This window comes from Grammomys surdaster, unplaced genomic scaffold (assembly GCF_004785775.1).
Source record: "Grammomys surdaster isolate TR1022 unplaced genomic scaffold, NIH_TR_1.0 139, whole genome shotgun sequence".
In the NCBI taxonomy this organism is placed as follows: Eukaryota; Metazoa; Chordata; class Mammalia; order Rodentia; family Muridae; genus Grammomys; species Grammomys surdaster.
In genome coordinates this window covers 15,361,634-15,383,205 of record NW_021604597.1, presented here as the reverse complement: position 1 = coordinate 15,383,205, position 21,572 = coordinate 15,361,634, and the positions used below count along the sequence as shown (strand labels likewise).

General features: G+C 40.7%; 1 pseudogene; it reads right to left on the bottom strand.

The window, feature by feature from the left end:
* Window positions 1–8,405: 8,405 nt before the first annotated feature.
* LOC114618016 lies at window positions 8,406–9,173 on the bottom strand (annotated as a pseudogene).
* Window positions 9,174–21,572: the final 12,399 nt, after the last annotated feature.

The window sequence follows — 21,572 nt, the reverse complement described above, 5'->3', positions numbered from 1 at the left end:
TCCCCTTACCCCATCCCCCACCACCCCCTCGGAACCCCCAATCCCCTCGCCCCTCCTCCTTCTTCTCTGTGGATGTAACCTCTATCTACACCCCCCCACTCCCACCTCCCCACCCTCAAAATTCCCACCCCCTGGGGCATCCAGCCTTCATGAGGTCAAGGTTCTCTTCTTCCACCTATGCCCAGCAGGGCCCTCCACTTTTACATATTCAGCTGAAGCCCTGGATCCCCCCCTAAGTGCTCCCAGGCTGGTGGTTTAGACCCTGGGAGCTGTGGTTGGTTGGTATTGTTGCTCTCCTCATGGTGCCACAAACCCTTTCAGCTCCTTCAGTCTTCACTCTAACTCCTCTGTTGAGAACCCCATGATCAGTTCAATGGCTAGTTGTGAGCATCTGCCTCTGAATATGTCTGACTCTTGAAGGCCTCTGAGGAGATATCCATATCAGGCTCTTATCAGCATGCACTTCCTGTCTTCCACATCAGCATCTACCTTTGGTGATTGCACATGGGATAGATACTCAGGTGGGGTGGTCTTGAGACGGCCCCTCCTTCAGTTTCTGTCCCTCACTTTGTCTCCATATTTGCTCCCTTGAGTATTTTGTTGCTCCTTCTAAGAAGGACCGAATCACCCTCACTTGGTCTTCCTTCTTTATGGGCTTCATGTGGCCTGTGAGTTGCATCTTGGGCATTTCAAGGTTCTAGGCTAATATCCAATAATCAGTGAGTGAATACCATGTGTCTTCTTTTGTGATTGGCTTACCTCACTCAGGATGATAATTTCTAGTTCCATCCATTTACCTAGGAACCTCTCGAATTCATTGTTTTTAATAGCTGAGTAATACTCCATTGTGTAAATATACCACATTTTTTGAATCCATTCCTCAGTTGAAGGACATCTGGGTTCTTTCCAGCTCCTGGCTATTATAAATAAGGCTGCTATGAACATAGTTGAGCATATGTCCTTGTTATATGTTCGAGCATCTTCTGGGTATATGCCTAGGAGTGGTATAGCTGGATCCTCAGGTAATGCTATGTCCAATTCTCTGAGGAACTGCCAGACTGATTTCCAAAGTGGTTGCACCATCTTGCAGTCCCACCAACAATGGAGGAGTGTTCCTCTTTCTCCACACCCTCGCCAGCATCTACTATCACCTGAGTTTTTAATCTTAGCCATTCTGACTGGTGTGAGATGGAATCTCAGGGTTGTTTTGATTTGCATTTCCCTGACGACTAAGGATGCTGAACATTTCTTTAGATGCTTCTCGGCCATTCGAGTTTCTTCCGTTGAAAATTCTTTGTTAAGCTCTATACCCCATTTTTTAATAGGGTAATTTGGTTGTCTGGAGTCTAATTTCTTGAGTTCTTTGTATATATTGGATATTAGCCCTCTATCAGATGAAGGATTGGTAAAGATCTTTTCCCAATTTGTTGGTTGTCGTTTTGTCCTATTGACAGTGTCCTTTGCCTTACAGAAACTTTGCAATTTTATGAAGTCCCATTTGTCAATTCTCGATCTTAGAGCATATGCCATTGGAGTTCTGTTCAGGAACTTTTCCCCTGTGCCCAAGTATTCGAGGCTTTTCCCCACCTTCTCTTCTATTAGTTTCAGTGTATCTGGTTTTATGTGGAGGTCCTTTATCCACATAGACTTGAGCTTTGTACAAGGGGATAAGAATGGATCAATTTTCATTCTTCTACATGTTGTCTTCCAGTTGAACCAGCACCATTTGTTGAAAATGCTGTCCTTTTTCCACTGGACAGTTTTAGCTCCTTTGTCAAAGATCAAGTGACCATAGGAGTGTGGGTTCATTTCTGGGTCTTCAATTCTATTCCATTGATCTTCCTGCCTGTCTCTGTACCAATACCAGGTAGTTTTTATCACTATTGCTCTGTAGTACAGCTTGAGGTCAGGGATGGTAATTCCTCCAGAAGTTCTTTTATTGTTGAGAATAGTTTTCGCTATCCTGGGTTTTTTGTTATTCCATATGAATTTGAGAATTTCCTTTTCTAACTCTGTGAAGAATTGAGTTGGGATTTTAATGGGGATTGCATTGAATCTGTAGATTGCTTTTGGCAAGATGGCCATTTTTATTATATTAATCCTGCCAATCCACGAGCATGGGAGATCTTTCCATCTTCTGAGATCTTCTTCAATTTCTTTCTTCAGAGACTTGAAGTTCTTGTCATACAGGTCTTTCACTTGCTTGGTTAGATTCACACCAAGGTATTTTATATTATTTGCAACTATTGTGAAGGGTGTCATTTCCCTAATTTCTTTTTCAGTCTGTTTATCTTTCATGTAGAGGAAGGCTACTGATTTGTTTGAGTTGATTTTATAACCAGCCACTTTGCTGAAGTTGTTTATCAGGTTTAGGAGTTCTCTGGTTGAAGTTTGGGGGTCACTTAAGTATACTATCATATCATCTGCAAATAGCGATATTTTGACTTCTTCCTTTCCTATTTGTATCCCTTTGACTTCTTTTTGCTGTCTAATTGCTCTGGCTAAGACTTCCAGTACTATATTGAATAGGTAGGGGGAGAGTGGGCAACCTTGTCTAGTCCCTGATCTTGGTGGGATTGCTTCAAGTTTCTCTCCATTTAGCTTGATGTTGGCTACTGGTTTGCTGTAAATTGCTTTTACTATGTTTAGGTAGGGGCCTTGAATTCCTGATCTTTCCAAGACTTTTATCATGAAGGGATGTTGAATTTTGTCAAATGCTTTCTCAGCATCTAGTGAGATGATCATGTGGTTTTTTTCTTTAAGTTTGTTTATATAGTGGATTACATTGATGGATTTCTGAATATTGAACCATCCCTGCATTCCTGGGATAAAACCTACTTGATCATGATGGATGATTGTTTTGATGTGGTCTTGGATTCGGTTTGCTAGAATTTTATTGAGTATTTTTGCATCGATGTTCATAAGGGAGATTGGTCTGAAGTTCTCTTTCTTTGTCGGGTCCTTGTGGGGTTTGGGTATGAGTGTGATTGTAGCTTCATAGAACGAATTGGGTAGTGTTCCTTCTGTCTCTATTTTGTGGAATAGTTTGAAGAGAATTGGTATTAGGTCTTCCTTGAAGGTCTGATAGAATTCAGCACTAAAACCATCTGGTCCTGGGCTTTTTTTAGTGGGGAGGCTTTTGATGACTGCTGCTATTTCCTGAGGGGTTATGGGACTATTTAGATGGTTTATCTGCTCCTGGTTTAACTTCGGTACCTGGTATCTGTCTAGGAAATTGTCCATTTCATCCAGGTTTTCCAGTTTTGTTGAGTATAGGCCTTTGTAGTAGGATCTGATGATTTTTTGAATTTCTTCAGTTTCTGTTGTTATGTCTCCCTTTTCAGTTCTGATTTTATTAATTTGGATACTGTCTCTGTGCCCTCTGGTTAATCTGGCTAAGGGTTTATCTATCTTGTTGATTTTCTCAAAGAACCAACTCCTGGTTTTATTGATATTTTGTATTGTTCTTTCTGTTTCTATTTGGTTGATTTCAGCCCTGAGTTTGATTATTTCCTGCCTTCTACTCCTCCTGGGTGTATTTGCTTCGTTTTGTTCTAGAGCTTTTAGTTGTGCAGTCAACTTGTTAGTGTGTGCTCTTTCCAGTTTCTTTTTGTAGGCACTTAGAGCTATGAGCTTTCCTCTTAGCACTGCCTTCATGGAGTCCCACAAGTTTTGGTATGATGTGTCCTCATTTTCATTGAATTCTAAAAAGTCTTTTATTTCTTTCTTTATTTCTTCCTTGACCAAGTCATCATTGAGTAGAGAGTTGTTCAGTTTCCATGTGTACGTGGGTTTTCCATTGTTTTTGTCATTATTAAAGACCAGTCTTAGTCCGTGGTGATCTGATAAGATGCAAGGGATTATTTCAATCTTTTTGTATCTGTAGAGGCTTGTTTTGTGACCAATTATATGGTCTATTTTGGAGAAGGTACCATGAGGTGCTGAGAAAAAGGTATATTCTTTTGTTTTAGGATGAAATGTTCTATAGATGTCTGTTAAGTCCATTTGGTTCATAACTTCTGTTAATTTCAAAGTGTCTCTGTTTAGTTTCTGTTTCCATGATCTGTCCATTGCTGACAGTGGGGTGTTGAAATCCCCCACTATTATTGTGTGAGGTGTAATGTGTGTTTTGAGCTTTAGTAAAGTTTCTTTTATGTATGTAGGTGCCCTTGCATTTGGAGCATAGATGTTCAGAATTGAGAGTTCACCTTGGTAGATTTTTCCTTTGATGAGTATGAAGTGTCCTTCCTTATCTTTTTTGATTAATTTTGGATGAAAGTCGATTTTATTTGATATTAGAATGGCTACTCCAGCTTGTTTCTTGGGACCATTGGCTTGAAAAATTGTTTTCCACCCTTTTATTCTGAGGTAGTGTCTGTCTTTGTCACTGAGGTGCGTTTCTTGTATGCAGCAAAATTCTGGGTCTTGTTTGTGTATCCAGTCTGCTAGTCTGCGTCTTTTTATTGGGGAATTGAGACCATTGATGTTAAGAGATATTAAGGAAAAATGATTGTTGCTTCCTGTTATTTTTGTTATTAGAGGTAAAGTTATGTTTGTATCTTTTTTGGGGGTTGTTGGAAGATTACTTAATTGCTTTTCCTAGGTTGTAGTTTCCCTCCTTGTGTTGGCATTTTCCATCAATTATCCTTTGAAGTGCTGGGTTTGTGGGAAGATATTGTGCAAATTTGGTTTTGTCATGGAATATCTTGGTTTCACCATCTATAGTGATTGAGAGTTTTGCTGGGTATAGTAATCTGGGCTGGCAATTGTGTTCTCTTAGTGTCTGTATGATGTCAGTCCAGGCTCTTCTGGCTTTTATAGTCTCTGGTGAGAAGTCTGGTGTAATTCTTATAGGTCTGCCTTTATATGTTACTTGACCTTTTTCCCTTACTGCTTTTAGTATTTTTTCTTTGTTTTGTGCATCTGATGTTTTGATTATTATGTGACGGGAGGTATTTCTTTTCTGGTCTAGTCTATTTGGTGTTCTGTAGGCTTCTTGTATGTTTATGGGCATCTTGTTCTTTAGGTTAGGGAAGTTTTCCTCAATAATTTTGTTGAAGATATTTACTGGCCCTTTAAGTTGGGAATCTTCATTCTCATCTATACCTATTATCCTTAGGTTTGGTCTTCTCATTGTGTCCTGGATTTCCTGGATGTTTTGAGTTAGGAGTTTTTTGCATTTTGCATTTTCTTTGACAACTGTGTCAATATTTTCCACCGTATCTTCTGCATTTGAGATTCTCTCTTCTATCTCTTGTATTCGGTTGGTGATGCTTGCGTCTGTGACTCCTGATCTCTTTCTTAGGTTTTCTATCTCCATGGTTGTCTCCCTTTGAACTTTCTTTATTGTTTCTATTTCTAGTTTCAGATCCTGAATGTTTTTGTTTAATTCCTTCTTTGTGTTTTCTTCCATTTCTTTAAGGGATTTCTGTGATTCCTCTTTAAGGGCTTCTATCTGTTTACTTGTACTCTCCTGTATTTCTTTAAGGGAGTTACTTAATTCCTTCTTATAATCCTCTATCATCATCATGAGAAGTGATTTTAATTCTGAATCCTGCTTTTCAGGTGTGATGGGGTGTTCAGGGCTTGCTATATTGGGAGAATTGGGCACTGATGATGCCAAGAAACTTTGGTTTCCGTTGCTTATGTTCTTGCACTTGCCTTTCGCCATCTGGTTAACTCTAGTGGTACCTGCCCTCACTGTGTAAAACTGGAGTCTGTATTTCCAGTTATCTTGCTTATTGCAGAGCTCCTCAGAGTCCAGAGGTCTCTGTGGTCTTATGCTCCTAATCTCCTGGGTGGAATAACTCCTGGGACTCAGGCCACCTCTTGGATCTGGAAATCCTTCTGCTCTGAGTGCAGTGGGTCCTCGATGACTCAGGATTCAGTTTCAGCTGCTCTGAGTGCAGTGGCTCCAGCTGCTCTGAGTGCAGTGGCTCCTGGATGACTCAAGATTCAGTTTCTCAACAGGACAGGAGCAGACCGACTCTGTGTCAGCTGCTCTGAGTGCAGTGGCTCCTGGATGACTCAGGATTCAGTTTCTCCACAGGACAGGAGCAGACCAACTCTGTGTCTGCTCCAGCCCAGAGGACCAGGCAGGGGCAGAAGGGAAGTGGAATTCCGGAGGGGTGGGGTTTGGGTAGCTGCTGTGCCCTGGATGTCCCTGGCTCCCCGATCTATCTCTGGGGTTTAGGGAGTGAGATGGAGATCTTACCAGCTGCTCTGAGTGCAGTGGCTCCTGGATGACTCAGGATTCAGTTTCTCAACAGGATGGGAGCAGACCGACTCTGTGTCTGCTCCAGCCCAGCGGACCAGGCAGGGGCAGAAGGGCCCATATTTTCTTTATCCATTCTTTGGTTGAGGGACATCTTGGTTGTTTCCAGTTTCTGGCAACTACAAATAAAGCTGCCATGAATATAGTTGAGCAAGTGTCCTTGTGGTATGGTGGAACATCTTTTGGATATATGCCCAGAAGTGGTATAGCTGGGTCTTGAGGTAGAACTATTCCCAAATTTCAGAGAAACTGCCAGATTGATTTTCAGAGTGGTTGTGTAAGTGTGGTTTCTCATCAGCAATGGAGGAGTGTTCCCTTTACTTTGCATCCTTGCCAGCATCTGCTGTCACTTGAGTTTTTGATCTTAGCCATTCTTATGGGTGTAAGGTGGAATCTCAGAGTTGTTTTGATTTGCATTTATCTGGTGACTTGGGACCTTGAACATTCCCTTTAGTATTTCTCAGCCTTTGGGGATAGATATAAAGTACAGGATACCTATGCTAAAATCCACAGACCCAAAGAAGCTAACTTTCAAGGAGGGACCAAGAGAGGATGATTGAATCTCACTCAGAAGGAAAAATAGTCCGCAGAGTGGATGGATGGAGGGAACTGGGTAGTAGGGGAAATGGAGAGGGGAATGAGGAGAGATGGAGGTGAGGATCAGGTACGGGGAGAGAGTGAATAGAAATTAGCAGCTGGTGATGGGATGGGGGAGTAGGACATCTCTAGGATGTGCCATCTCTGGGATGGGGGAGGCTCCAGGGAATCTATGAGGATGATTTTAGTCAATACTAGCAGTGGAGGATGGGAAAACATTGCTTCCTCATAGTAACCTGTGGCCTCTGGACCTCACACTCTTTCATTCCCCTCTTCCACAATGATCCTTGAGCCTTTGGAGGAAGGGGTGCCATATAGTACTAAATGGGTCATTAGTGCTGACCATCTCTTGGTCTTGGAACCTTGGCTAGTTGTGGGTCTCTATGTTAATTACCATTTTCTGTGAGTAAACATCTCTCTGATGAGGACTGAGAGGTGAATTCATCCACTGATATAACAATTAGCTATTAGGAGTCACTTTAATACAGAGTCTGTTTGTCAGAAATACTGCGATTTATTTTATTTTATATAAACATACTTGAATTTGGATTCTGAAGCCAAGTCCATGAATGACTATACATATACCATGGGTTCTGTGTTCTGTCATTTAATTGATTAATATGGAGTAATACACAGAAACAATTTCTGGGCCACCAGATACATGTAGTTTCAATTTCCCAAGTCATTTAACATTAGTGAAGCATTCCAGTCCTTCCCCACTCTTGGAACTATGTTGTCACATTTAAAATGGTTGGTATTTTTGTTTTTGTTTTAAGCTTTCTGGATGGATAATTCAGTAAGCCACCCCAGAAAAATAATAGGTCCTAAGATTTTGCAAATAACAGTCTGAATATATTACCCAACTGACATTTTTAAGTGATTCTAAGGGAATTGAGCATTAGATATCATCTGTAGTAATTATACCCTTTAAAAGCATAGTGAAAGCATATTAGGGAGCATATGCTCACACTTGTGTTACTACTATCCAGTAGAATGCAATCAGAATGAACACTGAGTAAATAAGATGGGTAATGACTTTTTTAAAATCTGATTATAAAACCAATAAGTAGTTTATGGTGAATAAACAAACAGCAATATAAAAAGGACATAGATGTGTCTAAAAAGTTAATCTGATCACATCGAATAAATTCCTGTTAGCATTTAGTATATGCCTGGTAGGCGTTGTTGTTGTTGTCTTGGTTTTTGTTTTTTGACTTTCCAGCATGGTGCGTATTGGTTATAATAGCAGGGCTGTTTCCTTGGCTCCGTGGTGGCAACCCTCTTTCCTAGGCTGTGAGGACAAGAAAGACTATAGACCAGTTCTCTCACTGCCAACTTGTAGGTTGCCGCTCTTCCTGTTGGAGGGCCTGAGCCTTTCTGTCATGATCGTTACCCACCATGCTGGGGTCTAGTTATTTAGGTTCCTGACTCTTCTTGTCTTTATTCAGCCTGGAAGGCAGAGATTTTCTTCCTCTTTTCCCATCTGCTCCTACAGCTCCGAGAACAGTGCCTTCAGCAGAAAAATCATTCTTTATTAACAACCACGTGCTCTGCAAACTTCCTTCCCCTCAAAGGGAGCCCCTTTGTATGTAGCCACTCACTCATCATTGGTGAGCAGGTCAGGCTGGATCTGCTCCCAGATCTTCTTCTTAGGGTTCAGCTCCTTGTCAGACTCTCCAAGGGAAAGCATCAAAAGTACTTCTGCCTCCAGGAACAGACCCGTTGGGAGGGGCCTGAATCTCCACTTTCTCTGGTGAACTGGCACACATCACCATTGTTTGAGACAGCATATTCCCGAATTTTTGCAGGCTTCAGATTACAAAGTAAAACCACCATCTGATTTTGCATCTGTTCTAGAGGAACATGGTTCACCAGTACACTGGCGACCGTTCTTCAGGCTTCTCCCAAATCTACTTCTTCTACATACAATGAATCTGCATCCAGATGGTTTTTGGCAGTAAGGATACAACCATGTCGAAGATTCAGGCACAGATGCATCTATAGGCTTAGAGTCAGGACTTGCTGCTGTCGACTGCTGCTTCTTCTCCTTTTTCTCTCCCTTCTTTTCAGTTTTCTTTTTTTACCTTGTTTTCTTCTTCTTTTCCTCCTCCTCCTTTAATCTGTTCTTTTGTACCAGAAGAGGTGGTTCTTGTTATCAAAGGAGACTGTATCACACTTTCAGAAACAGTAGAGTTAGTCTCTAGTGAAGTACTGGATAGAACTGGTATTTTTGCTTCAGCCCATCATGAATTTCTGCCTGAATTAGCTCTTGCTTTACTTCTTCTATTTCTTTTTTCAGTTTAGCATTTTATTTTTTATTTTTTAATTGCTTTTACTTTTTTTTTACAGTCCAGTCGTTGCCCTACTCCCTGTCTGCCCTCCCACAGTTCATCATCCTATTGTTCCTCCCATCTCAAAGGGGATGTCCACCATCCTACCATACCATACCTCCCCACTTTCTGGAGCCTCAAGTCTCTCGAGGGTTAGATGCATCTTTTCCCACTGAGGCCATACCAGGCAGTCCTCTGCTGTATATGTGTCAAGGGCCTTGGACCAGCTAGTGTATGCTGCATGGTTGGTGGCTCAGTGTTTGAGAGATTTCAGGGGAGTTTGCAAGGCCCAAAACATGGCCAATAGTGGAATTAAATAAGTGAAGTGCTCTGTAACTGAAACACATTGGTAAAACCTTAATAACAATAAAGAAGACTGTGAAAAAAAACCCCAAAATCCACATGCTCTGTACACTTGTGATATATGAATAAATCTATGTCAGGCATGACTCAAAGAACAACTTCCACAGTACTTAATATCTCAGTTATGCCTTATTGGGTCTTGTAGCTTTGATGGGAAATCTTGGCATCTCTCCTAGAAATTGTTAAAGTCCTTAAGGGTATACCATCTTTGCATGCATTTATCAAATATTTATTTAGGAAATATTAATGTGTAAGGTATTATGTTGAGGAGGGGTGGGGTGAGAAGAAAGATACAATCTATGTGAATAAGACATACTTTGCTCTAGAGGATTATAGATTAGTGGGGTTGGGGAAAGGCAAGCATATTGCTTTTATTAACGGAAAGGGCAGGGCCCATAGTCACAGAGCATCTGCTCTTCTGCTTTGCTAAGTGGTGTTCAAAGTGCTTCATATTTTAGAACCTTTCATATTTTGAATTTTCAGGTTAGAGATGCTCAGCCTGGAGTAAATCACTGGAGAGTGAGTACTGAGGCCTGGCCTTGGTACCATTTATTTCACTTGTACTAAATTGAGGAAGGAACAAGAAGTTAAACCACTCCTTGATCTCAGTCTGACTCTCAGTCTAAATTTCAGTCTGACTGTCTTTGTTAGTGGATGCTATCATCAGAAGAGTACAGTTTCCTGCGTGGTCTACGTCCTTTCTTGACATTGCTTTTGGGGATAGCTTTCCAGAGAAAGTGATGTTGGAACTGAGTTAAGAAATGTTTTTCAAGCTAGACAAAGGCTGAGAAGATTAGTAAAACTGTTATGGATGAGAAAGTAGGGAAGTCTGAGTCCTAAGAGAGGTGGCTGGGCTTTAGGTGGCTTTCTCTTCCATTACCCTTTCCAGCTGTTGTCATGTACCCCGTGTTGCCCTCTCTCAAATTCAAGACCTCTGTTTCATCAATTATGGCTTTACACACACACACACACACACACACACACACACACACACGATTTACTAGAGTAGCTTATGGGCTGTGTGGTCTGTGAGAAGGTCAACAATGACCTTCTCCTGATGGGAAATCCAAAGATCCAGTAGCTGTTCAGTCCATGAGACTAGTGTCTCAACAGTCACAGTATGGTGCTACCATCCCAGGGAAGACTTAGAGAGTAGCTAGTTTTCATTTCACATTGAAATCCTAAAGAAGTAGGTTCTACAACCAGTAAAGGAGTGACTCAGGAACAGGATAGATGAACTTCCCAGCAAGAGTAAGGGTAAACAGGTAGAAAGCAGAAGAATCTTTATCTCATGACCTTTTATGTATAGGATGTGTCTTTTGACTTCAAATGATTTGGATTTAGGGTGGGTCTTCCTCAGCAAATAATCCAACCAGGAAAAATCCCTCACAGATGTGCCAGCTGCTTGGCTTTTAGTTAATTCCAAATACAGTAAAATTGACAACCAAGATTAGTCATCATAGTCTGCATTGTGCTACTTGTTTGTATAAGATTTTAGGATTGACCACTTGGTATCACACAACCTCCCCTGGGAAAACTATTATCTCCTGCTCTCAGCATTCCTTAGTTACCCATAGTTCTTTGTCTAAAGGCAAGGGCCCATGAAAATTTCCGCTTCCATGTTAGAATGTCTATTGGTGTCGTGTTCATTCAGGTCTTGTTTAAGCAGTCATGTTTCTGAGACTTCATGGGTGTAGCTTCTGACATTTCTAAGAGATGCAACTCACAGCAAACTTACTGTTTCTCTGGCTCTTAGACTCTCCCTGTCCCTCTTCCATTATGTTCCTTGAGCTTTAAGGGCAGGAGCTGTGCTGTATCAGATGTTTCAGTTGGGCCTGGACAGTAAGCAGTCATTTGTTCTCTTCATTTGGACTCGTTGTGGCCTCTGTTATGGCCTCTATCTGTTGTGAGCAGCTGTTTCTTGGTGATGGGTGTGATCTAGATTTGTGAGTAAAAGAACAAATACTTAGAGTGTAGTTAGGGATTTTGCAGGTTTAGTAAAGTTGTGGGTGCTCCTCCAAGATCCATAACATCACTAGCCTCAGGGAGTTAGATAGGTTTTCAGTCATGATTTCCTTCTTGTTGAGCAGCCTTTGCATTTAGTTAAAGAGCTGTTGGTTACTGTCAAGGTAGATATACTACTATTACACTTTTAGGGATACTGTGACATGCTGTACTACATTGCTGTAGTTCATAGGCAACATTGATGGTTAGGACTATTGGAGTATGAAGTATTTAAAATAAAACTAGCATACATATCTGTTCCTAGACACAGCATGTGACCACTGACAGAGGCTGTGTCCCACAGAAGAGCACCAGCTGCTTCAGGCTGATCTGCTAGCCAGGCTAGGGCCTTGGCTTTGGATGACTTTAGTCCAGAGAAATAATGTCCTCTTTCCATTCCCCTAACTCTCCCTCCCTCTCTCTCTCCCTCCCTCTCTTCCTATCTCTCTCCTTCCCTCCCTCCCTCTTTCCCTCCCTCTCTCCTTCTTTCTTTCCCTCCCCCTCCCTTCCCCCTCTGTGTGTGTGTCTTCCTCCTGGAGTGGTGTTTTTTTCTTTTAATTCATCTGACAAGAAGAGTTACATTTTGTTGTGCTATCCCTGGAGGGGGCACCTTGTCATACTTTGCAAAGAGGAACTATTGGTAGACGTCTGTCCTGCTTGGTAGGTTTAGAAATTCCTGTTTTCTTAGAAAAGAAAGGCATTCTCTCTTATGCTCTTCATAATCCCTGGATAGAAAGTAACCATAGAAGCCAAGTAGATAACTTAGAGAGTGAATGTAAATCTGTTTTCCACCCAGAAAGGCAGAATTTGTTATTTATCCATCTACCCATGCCTCTCCCACCCCTTTTTGTCATAGTCTAATTGATTATTCAAAAGAAGTAGAAAAAAAAAGAGAGAATGTTAGCACGAGCGTTTTAGTACTTTGTTTCCCCATCTGTACAATGTGGATGATATTAGTTTCTGCTTCATGGTGTCAAGGAGCTTTAATGAATTCACATAAGGATACACAGAGTAACATCTGGCAAGCTGAGCCGGCTGCACAGGTCTGTGACCCCCAACTACTGAAGAGGCTGAGGCTGAGGCTAGAGAATCCCAAGCTCACAAACTACAGAATGAGTTCGATTCCAGGCTGGGCATTTTAGTGAGACACTGTGATTAAATTTTACTTCCTGTTAGAGAGCTTGCATAGCCTAGGCTCAGTCTCCAGAATCACCAAAAGAAAAGATATTATTGTAAATTAGATGTGCTCAGTTAATTTTTCTTCTCTTGCTACCTCTGCCTCTGGCTTCTTCTGTCCCTAACCCTTGTGTCTATGTGACTAAATGTCTACTTGGCTCACTGTACTGCCTTTCTTGCCTGTTGCTTGTCTCCTGCCTGAATCACCATGAGATGACCTGAATAATCCTGACCACATTTACATACTGTTAAATCTCTCATAAGATAGGAACACTTTTTGAGAATTAATAACATTCTTCTTTCAGATGGGGTGTAATGCACTCACAAAGTCTCATTGACTATTCTATCCGTTTAAGTGATTTTTATCAACATTATCAAGGGTTGATCTTTGTCTTTAAACTCTGATTTCACAAAGAAGAATGCAAAACCTCCAGGCACATGAAACTGGCATAAAGTCTTTAACTAATTACATAAGTCAAGAGGGTCTAATAGCAAAAACGCTTTTGCAATTTTAAGTTAATAAGCCAGAATCTATGAATTAATCTAAAATAAAGGTCTAATTTCTATAAAAGCATTTCAGCTTATTTTATTACACTCAGTTAAAAAAATATATCTACAAACACATCACTTCCAAGGTTTCTGCTTATATGTGAGACTAAAATATAGATAACGTGAAGTTAACAGAGTTTGAATATTATTTGTAGGAAACCTTAAAATATAGCACAAAATTGCCTTTTTTTCTGCTGGGATTTATTTTATTTCTTCATGTTCTTTACAAAAGAGCAATATGATAAAAATTATTTTTGCATTTCTTGCAATGATCAGCTGCAAAGTGCAGGGATTACAAATTCACCAATGTAAATCCCCAAACCCCCGCTCTGCTAGGAGGCAGCTGAACTGAATGTAGGTATCATTATATAACCAATAAGAACATGTAGGATAAGAGTCAGCCTCTATTCAATTTCCATTCACTACAGAGGGTTTTAGGATTTGCTTTAGAGGCAGTGGGATTTGGGGAGGTGGGAGATTATAAAATAAATCCTGCATTACCTGCTTATTCCATTCCTTTCCCACATTGTATCTTATTACAGTCTTGAGGAAGAAATACAATTTTATTTTCTTTGATTAATTTTCTTCCTTGAAGGCTATTCAACATCTAAACACTTACTAACAGTCTTAAGAAATGGGCTGCTTGAGTCTTCAGATAATAAACCTGTCTGTGCTTGCTTAGGTATATCACCAGGCAGCTTGTGATGTGCTTTTAACTTTGGCTGGGGAAGACAGTTGCACTATTTCTTCTTGAGACATTTGCAAACAAATACTAATTTTTATTTGGAGATATGTATGTTGCTTCAACCCCTCTCAAAGAAATTAGAAATTCTACATTTATCATTATTCTTTTTATTCCTCTAGAATAAGGCAAAAGATCATATGATAGTGTTAGAAAAAGTTCAGTTTTCAGAATCTGTAGCAATTCTGACTGGTAAGTTTTCAGAATTCTGACCAGTCCACTTGTAGCAACTTGAGGTACACATCCATCATTCTTAGGTGATAACTGATAACTAACTTTTGAAGTTAGTTGATTAAAGGGTAGTTGGTAGTGGTGAATGGGTGTGGAAGCAATGAAAATTCACTCCTCTGAGGTTTAACTATTATATATGTCTGGTTTGCTTGCTTCCCTCCACCCCAATTTAAAATCAAATAGCCAAAGAAAAGGAGCCAAAGTGTAAGAATAGGCTGAAAAGAATCATTTGTTCCCTTGAGTAGATCATGTTCTAGGTATATTAATGGCCTAGACAAACTAAATGATGATTTTATTGAAAAAAAAAACAACTTCCTTGGATGGTATCCTGGCCTAGACACAGGTGGAGTTCAGGTACAAAGCACTATTCTGCTGAATTTCAGTCTTGAAGTAAGTAAGAGACAGGCAAGTGGCCACAACGTATGATTCAGTGTCTGTGCATGTAGCTGGAGAAGGCCCAGAGCCGTGGAAGATGGTGAAGAACTGTTATGAATGGATGTGCTCTCCATTAGATTTGAGGGCCATGTGATACTGTAGTATATTCCTTGTCAGTATTCTGAGACACTCAGATTCAGACAGTGCATTCACAAGCGAGTATTTTGTTTGTGCATTGGAAGGTTAAGGTAAATGTAGAGATACTTTAAACCTCAGAAGGCATGATGATCTCTAAACTGACCTCATGAACAGAGGTGAGGGCTGAGAGCCACAAGACGTTCATAATAGAATCTCTGGGGATCTGGAGAAACCCAAAGAGGAGACAGACTTCCTACAAGTCAGGAATAAGGCTTTGAGCCTCCCTAATTTTGGTTTTAAGGGACAGAATGACCAGCTAAATTATTTTACAAATAAACTTGACCTTAAAGACTTAAATATGTCTGCTTCTTTTAGGATAGTGTGCCCACAGAGCCTCTACTCCCAGACTAAGCCACTCTCAGCTCGATCCTGGAGCTGCCCACTACACTTAACCACCACAGTGGAGTTGTCTGTGCCTTTTCTGGCTCACTTCCTGAACTGCAGGTTCTCATCGCAACGCCAGCAGCTAGAAGGTTGTTCCATGGCTGTATGGCACAGAGTGATTCTACACTTCTCTAATGTCTATAATCCTCGGGGAGAAAACCTGAAGTATATGTTAGATGAATATTTTGATGACACTGCTTGATGTTTTCTCTTTATCTTGGTCTCATGTGTAATTTTGTGGTCATTGTGCTATTTTTAAGGGTAAACATCACAAAGCACAAACCAAATAAATACACCATTTGACTTCTAGCTTTTGCTTTTTCATACAATACTTAGTTTCTTGCTTCTTAGCAAACTATTTTGCTACTAAAGTGCACAAAACACATGGGAGAGGGGTTAGCTATAACGAAAATAGTGGGTTGCATAGGTAAGGTTCTAATTATAGGATTAGGAACAAATTACTGGGGTTAGAGTCTCTGCTTTTCCATTTCTTAGTCAGTTATCTTAAGGAAGTTATTTTAACTATCTGGTCATCATAATCACATGTAAAATGGTGTTCACAATAGTACTTTCTGTGGCTGGGAGATGGCTCAGTGGGAAAGTGTTTGCTTTCTTATTACAAGGATCTGAAAGCAAAACATAGCATAAACGTAACAAGCTTGTCATGGTCTGTGGACTCTGAGCCCCTGTGCTCTTTGGGATGGAGAGAGGGGATGACTGTGGTTTGCTGACTGCCAGCCTAGGCAAAACAATGTAAGCGTCAGGTTTAAGGAGAGATCCTGCCTCAAAGAAATAAGACCAAGTGATAGAGGGGGATCCATGATGTCCCTCTCTTTCCCCATCCATGCACATATAGACATGCACCCTTGTATACACATGTGTGCACATACCAAAGACACACACACACATACAACCGTCCACACACATACACACACTTACAAATAGTATATATCTCACAAGTCTAAGTTAATTCATGTAAAGCATCCAGAATAGTACAGATTGCTAGTAAGTGCTCACTAGCTATTTTATTTGTCTTTTAATGTTATTTAATTTAATTTTATTTATTTTACATCCTGACTGAAGTTTCTCCACTCTCTTCTCCTCCCAGTCCCCTACCCTCAGCCCCCATCCACTCCTCCTTCATTTCTCTTCAGAAAAGGACTGGCCTCAATGGATATCAAGCAGCCATGCTATATTGAGTTGCAGTCATACTAGGAACCTCCTCTTCTATTAAGGCATCTTCTCTTCTAGTAAGGCTAGACAAGGCAACCAAGTAAGTCAACAGAAGCAGAGATAGCTCCTATTCCCACTGTTGGGAGTCCTACAAAAAGACCAGGCTACACAACTGTAACATACATGTGGAGGGACTCAATCAGTCCCATACAAGTTCCCTGGTTAGTGGTTAAGTTTGTGAGCCCATACAGGTCCAGGTTAGTTGATTCTGTAGGTTTTCTTGAGGTATCCTTGACCTTTCTGGCTCTTACCATCCTTCCTCCCCCTCTTCCAAGGGATTCCCTAAGCTCCTTCTAATGTTTGGCTGTGGGTTTCTACATCTGTTTCCAAGAGTTGCTGGCGGAAGCCTCTCTGATGACAACTGTGCTAGAACCAATCTAGTGTAGCAGAATATCTTTAGGAATAATTTCATTGATTTTTTTTCCATTTGTGTTTGGTTATATTGTGGGTCTCAGAGCTGTCTAGCCTCTGGCTCCTGTCATTCAGGGCAGTGTCAAGGGTTGACTCCTTATGGCATGGGTATCAAGGGGGACCAGTCATTGTTTGGCCACTCTCATAATTTCTGCACCACAATTATCCCAGCACATCTTGTAGATAGAAGAAATTATAGGTTGAAAGTTTTATGGGTAGATTGGTGTCCCAATCCCTCTACTAGAAATCATGCCTGGTTACAGGAAATGGCTGGTTCAGGCTTCATAACCTCCATTGCCACAAGTCTTAGCTAGGGTCACCCTTATTGATTCCTGGAAGTTTCTATTGCCCTAGGTTTCTACCACACCTCTGAGATGACTCCAATTCCAATTGTCTCTTCCAGTATTCTCTCTTTCCATCCTCCCTTGTTTTAGACCAGAATTCTGCCAGCTTTCAAAGAAGAGCTAATACAAATACTCCTCAAATTATTCCACTAAAAGAAACAGAAGGAACATTGCCAAATTCATTTTATGAGGCCATAGTCACTCTGATACCTAAACCACACAAAAACTCAACAAAGAAGAAAGAGAATTTCAGACCAATTTCCTTCATGAACATTGATGTAAAAATACTCAATAAAACATTCTCAAACAAAATCTAAGAACACATCAAAAGCATCATCCATGATGATCAAGTAGACTTCATCTCGAGATGCAAGGATGGTTCAACATACAAAAATATATCAGTATAATCCACTAGATAAACAAACTGGAAGGAAACCCCCCACATATTCATCTCATTAGATGTTGAAAAACCTTTAACAAAATCCTTTCATGATAAAAGTCTTGGAGAGATCAGAGATTCAAGGCACATACGTAAACATAATAAAAGCAATCAATATGCAACAAGCCAATAGCCAACATCAAATTAAATGGAGGAAGCCTTAAAATAATCCTGTTAAATCAGGAATAAGACAAGGCTATCCACTGTTTCATATCTATTCAATATAGTACTTGAAGTTCTATCTATAGCAATAAGACAGTTAAAGGAGATCAAGAGGATACAAATTGGAATGAAAGAAGTAAAAGTGTCACTTTTCACAGATGATAGTATACATAAGTGACCCCCAAAAATTCTATCAGGGAACTCCTGAAGCTGATAAACATCTTTAGCAAAGTATCTAGATAACAAATAAACTTGAAAAAAAAAATCAGTGACCCTCCTATATACAAAACAATAAACAGGCTGAAAAAAATCAGTGAAGCAACACCACCTGCAATAGTCATATAAACTATCTTTGGCTAACTCTAACCAAGAAGTGAAAGACCTGTATAACAAGAACTTTAAGTCTCTGAAGGAAGACATTTAAGATGGATATCAACCGACTTCCGGTTTGGGACCGAGCCTAGAGCAGGTCGCAGGCAGCAGCTCCGTACCCAACCGCAGAAAACCAAGAAAAACAGGGACTCCCAGGAGCTTGAACTCACGCAGCATCCCAGGTAAAATTGAATCACCCGTGATGCCTGCTATTAGAAGTTCTAACCCAGATGGACCAGAAGCCAGGAGCCTCGCCCTTACCCTCACCCCCTACCTTTTCCCACCTGCACAAGGTCCCCTGAAGCTGGGCAACTGCAAGATCCTGCTTGGCAACTGCAGATAGACTCAAAGCAGTGTACCATATCATCTGAAGAATAGCAGGGAGACCATAACTCAAGCAGTGTACCATATCTTCTGAAGAATAGCAGGTTGCAGTCCTCCTCGTCCCCACGAATAACCAGGACCCGCCGGTCGGGTCAAGTGGCACCCAGACGTGGGGCTCGAGGCACGGACCCATCCGGACGGACCCTCATTGAGAGGATGTGCGCACGACATCAAGATTGAGCAAGACAGAGATCATCGCCCGTGACCTGTTGTCCACGGAACCAGGTTGATGCTCCCATCAAGAAGGCAGTTGAAGTTCATTACCATCAGCTGAAAATTGCAGAGGATCCAGAAGTGACTCCGCAGGAGACTGACACAGCTGTCAGCTCCCCTGCCTCCCCCTACGGTCGACCCCTAGACTTCCACGCCCTCCAGAAGGGTTCCTGGTATGCCTGGCTTTGCCCTCATTTCTCTCGCTAGAGAGCTTGGCCTCTTGATCACCACAACAAAAATTGGCTTTTTCCTAAACCAAGGCCACCCTTGATATGGCCGCTAACATTGGGGAGCCTTCCTTTATGACAATATTACACCCCAAACTGACAAATGGTTGGTAACTTGAACATTTACAAGAGACTAGGATGGCTGTGAGTTAGTCCAATGACGGGATTATTGTAGGTCCACTTCCCAGGGGCCCACCCAATGCAGCCGAAAAGGAGTGCGTGGTGCTGGGAGTGGGTGTAGCCTACATGGCCTAAGACAGGGCTCTCACCCTCCTTTCACCCACATCAGAGTCCCTTGACGTTGCCCATCGTCGACAGCCTAAAGCCTTCGACCATCGATGTGACTCGTCTCACATCAGTGTTTTGGGGTTGTGAACTTGTCTAAGACCCCCCATAATTAGACATACAAATTCAAAACTCACATAGTTGGGATTGAACATAAGACGCCTTCTCTAACTAAACAGAGAAGGGGGAGATGCCAGAAGCCAGGACCCTCGCCCTTACCCTTACCCCCTACCTTTCCCCACCTGCACAATGTCCTCTGAAGCTTGGCAACTGCAAGATCCTGCTTAGCAACTGCAGATAGACTCAAAGCAGAGTACCATGTCTTCTTAAGAATAGCAGGGAGACCATAACTCAAGCAGTGTACCATATCTTCTGAAGAACTGCAGGTAGATCATAATTCAAGGCAGTGTACCATATAGACCATGACATGTTTCAAGGCACAGGCCAAGAAGATTTTGTACTTTTCCACCACCTGGCCCCTCTTACCCCCTCCCCTTGTAAAACATGCTATAAAAAAAAGCATTTCATGTTCAAAAAAAAAAAAAGAAAGAAATTAAAAAAAAACAAAAACAAAACAAAACAAAACAAAACAAAAAAAAAGATGGATATCAAAAGACAGAAAGATCTCCTTTGCTTATGGATCAGTAGGATTTACATAGTAAAATTGTCATCTTTCCTAAAGCAATCTACAGATTCAATGCAATTACCACCAAAATTCCAACACAGTTCTTTACAGATTTGAAAGAACAATATTCAACATCATATGGAAAAACAAAAAAATGAGGATAGCTAAAAAAATCCTGTACAATGAAAGAACTGGAGGTATCACCATTCCTGATTTGAAACTGCACTACAGGGACTAGAGAGTTGGCACAGTAGTTAAAAGTATGTGTAGTTCTTGCAAAGGACCTGCGGTTGATTCCTAGCATTCCCATGGAAGCTTTCCACCTCCTCAGGCTCCAGGCATGCATGTGGTATACAGACATACATGCAGACAACACTCATACACAGAGAATAATAAAATAAAATAAAATAAAATAAAATAAAATAAAATAAAATAAAATAAAACTGCACTACAGAGAAATAGTAATAGAAACAATATGGTGTTGGCATAAAGACAGAGAGGTTGATCAATGAAACGGAATTGAACATCCAGAAATAAATCCACACACCTATGGACACCGAATTGATAAAGAATCTAGAAATATACAATGGCAAAAAGAAAGCATCTTTACCAAATGTTGCTGGTCTAACTGGATGTAGGCAAGGAGAATGATGCAAATAGATGCATATCTATCACCTTGCATAAGTGGATCAAAGAACTCAACATTAAGCCAGATACACTTAACATTATAAAAGAAAAAGTGGGAATAACCCTGAACTCCTTTGCACAGGAGACAACTTCCTGAACAGAACACCAATTGCTCAGGCCCTAAAAGATCAACAATTAATAAATGGGACCTCATGAAACTAAAAAAGCTCCTGTAAGGCAAAGGATATCATTAAAAGGACAAATCAGCAGCTTACAGAATGGGAAAACAATCTTCATCAACCCCATATCTGACAAAGGGTTGATTCCAAGATATATAAAGAACTAAAAAAGTCAACAAACAAAATAATCCAATTAAAAAATTGGATGAAAATCTAAACGGGGTTCTCAACAGAAAAATCTCTGATGGCCAAGAAGCATTTAAAGACATGCTCAACATCCTTAGCCATCAGGGAAATGCAAATCAAAACTACCCTGAGATTCCATCTTAAATCTGTCAGAATGTTGAATATCAAAACCTCAAATGACAGCTCATCGCTGGCAAGGATGTGGAGGAAGGGGATCACTCCTCCTTTGCTGCTGGGAGTACAATGTACAGCCACTTTGGAAATCAATATGGCGATTTCTCAGAAAATTGGGAATTGATCTACTTCAGGACCCAGCTATACCACTCCTGAGCATATACCCAAAGGACATTTCTACCATACCACAAAGACACTTGCTCAATTGTGTTCATAGCAGCTTTATTCATATAAGCCAGAAACTGAAAACAACTTAGATATCCCTTAATAGCAAAAAGAATAAAAAATATGGCATATTTACACAATAAAGCATTATTCAGTTGTTAAAACAATGACATCATGAAATTTGCAAGCAAAGAGCAGAACTAGAAAATATCATCCTGAGTGAGGTAAACACAATCCAGAAAGACACACATGGAATGAATGCACTTGTAAGTGCATGTAAAGTAAAGTAAAGTAAAGTAAAGTAAAGTAAAGTAAAGTAAAGT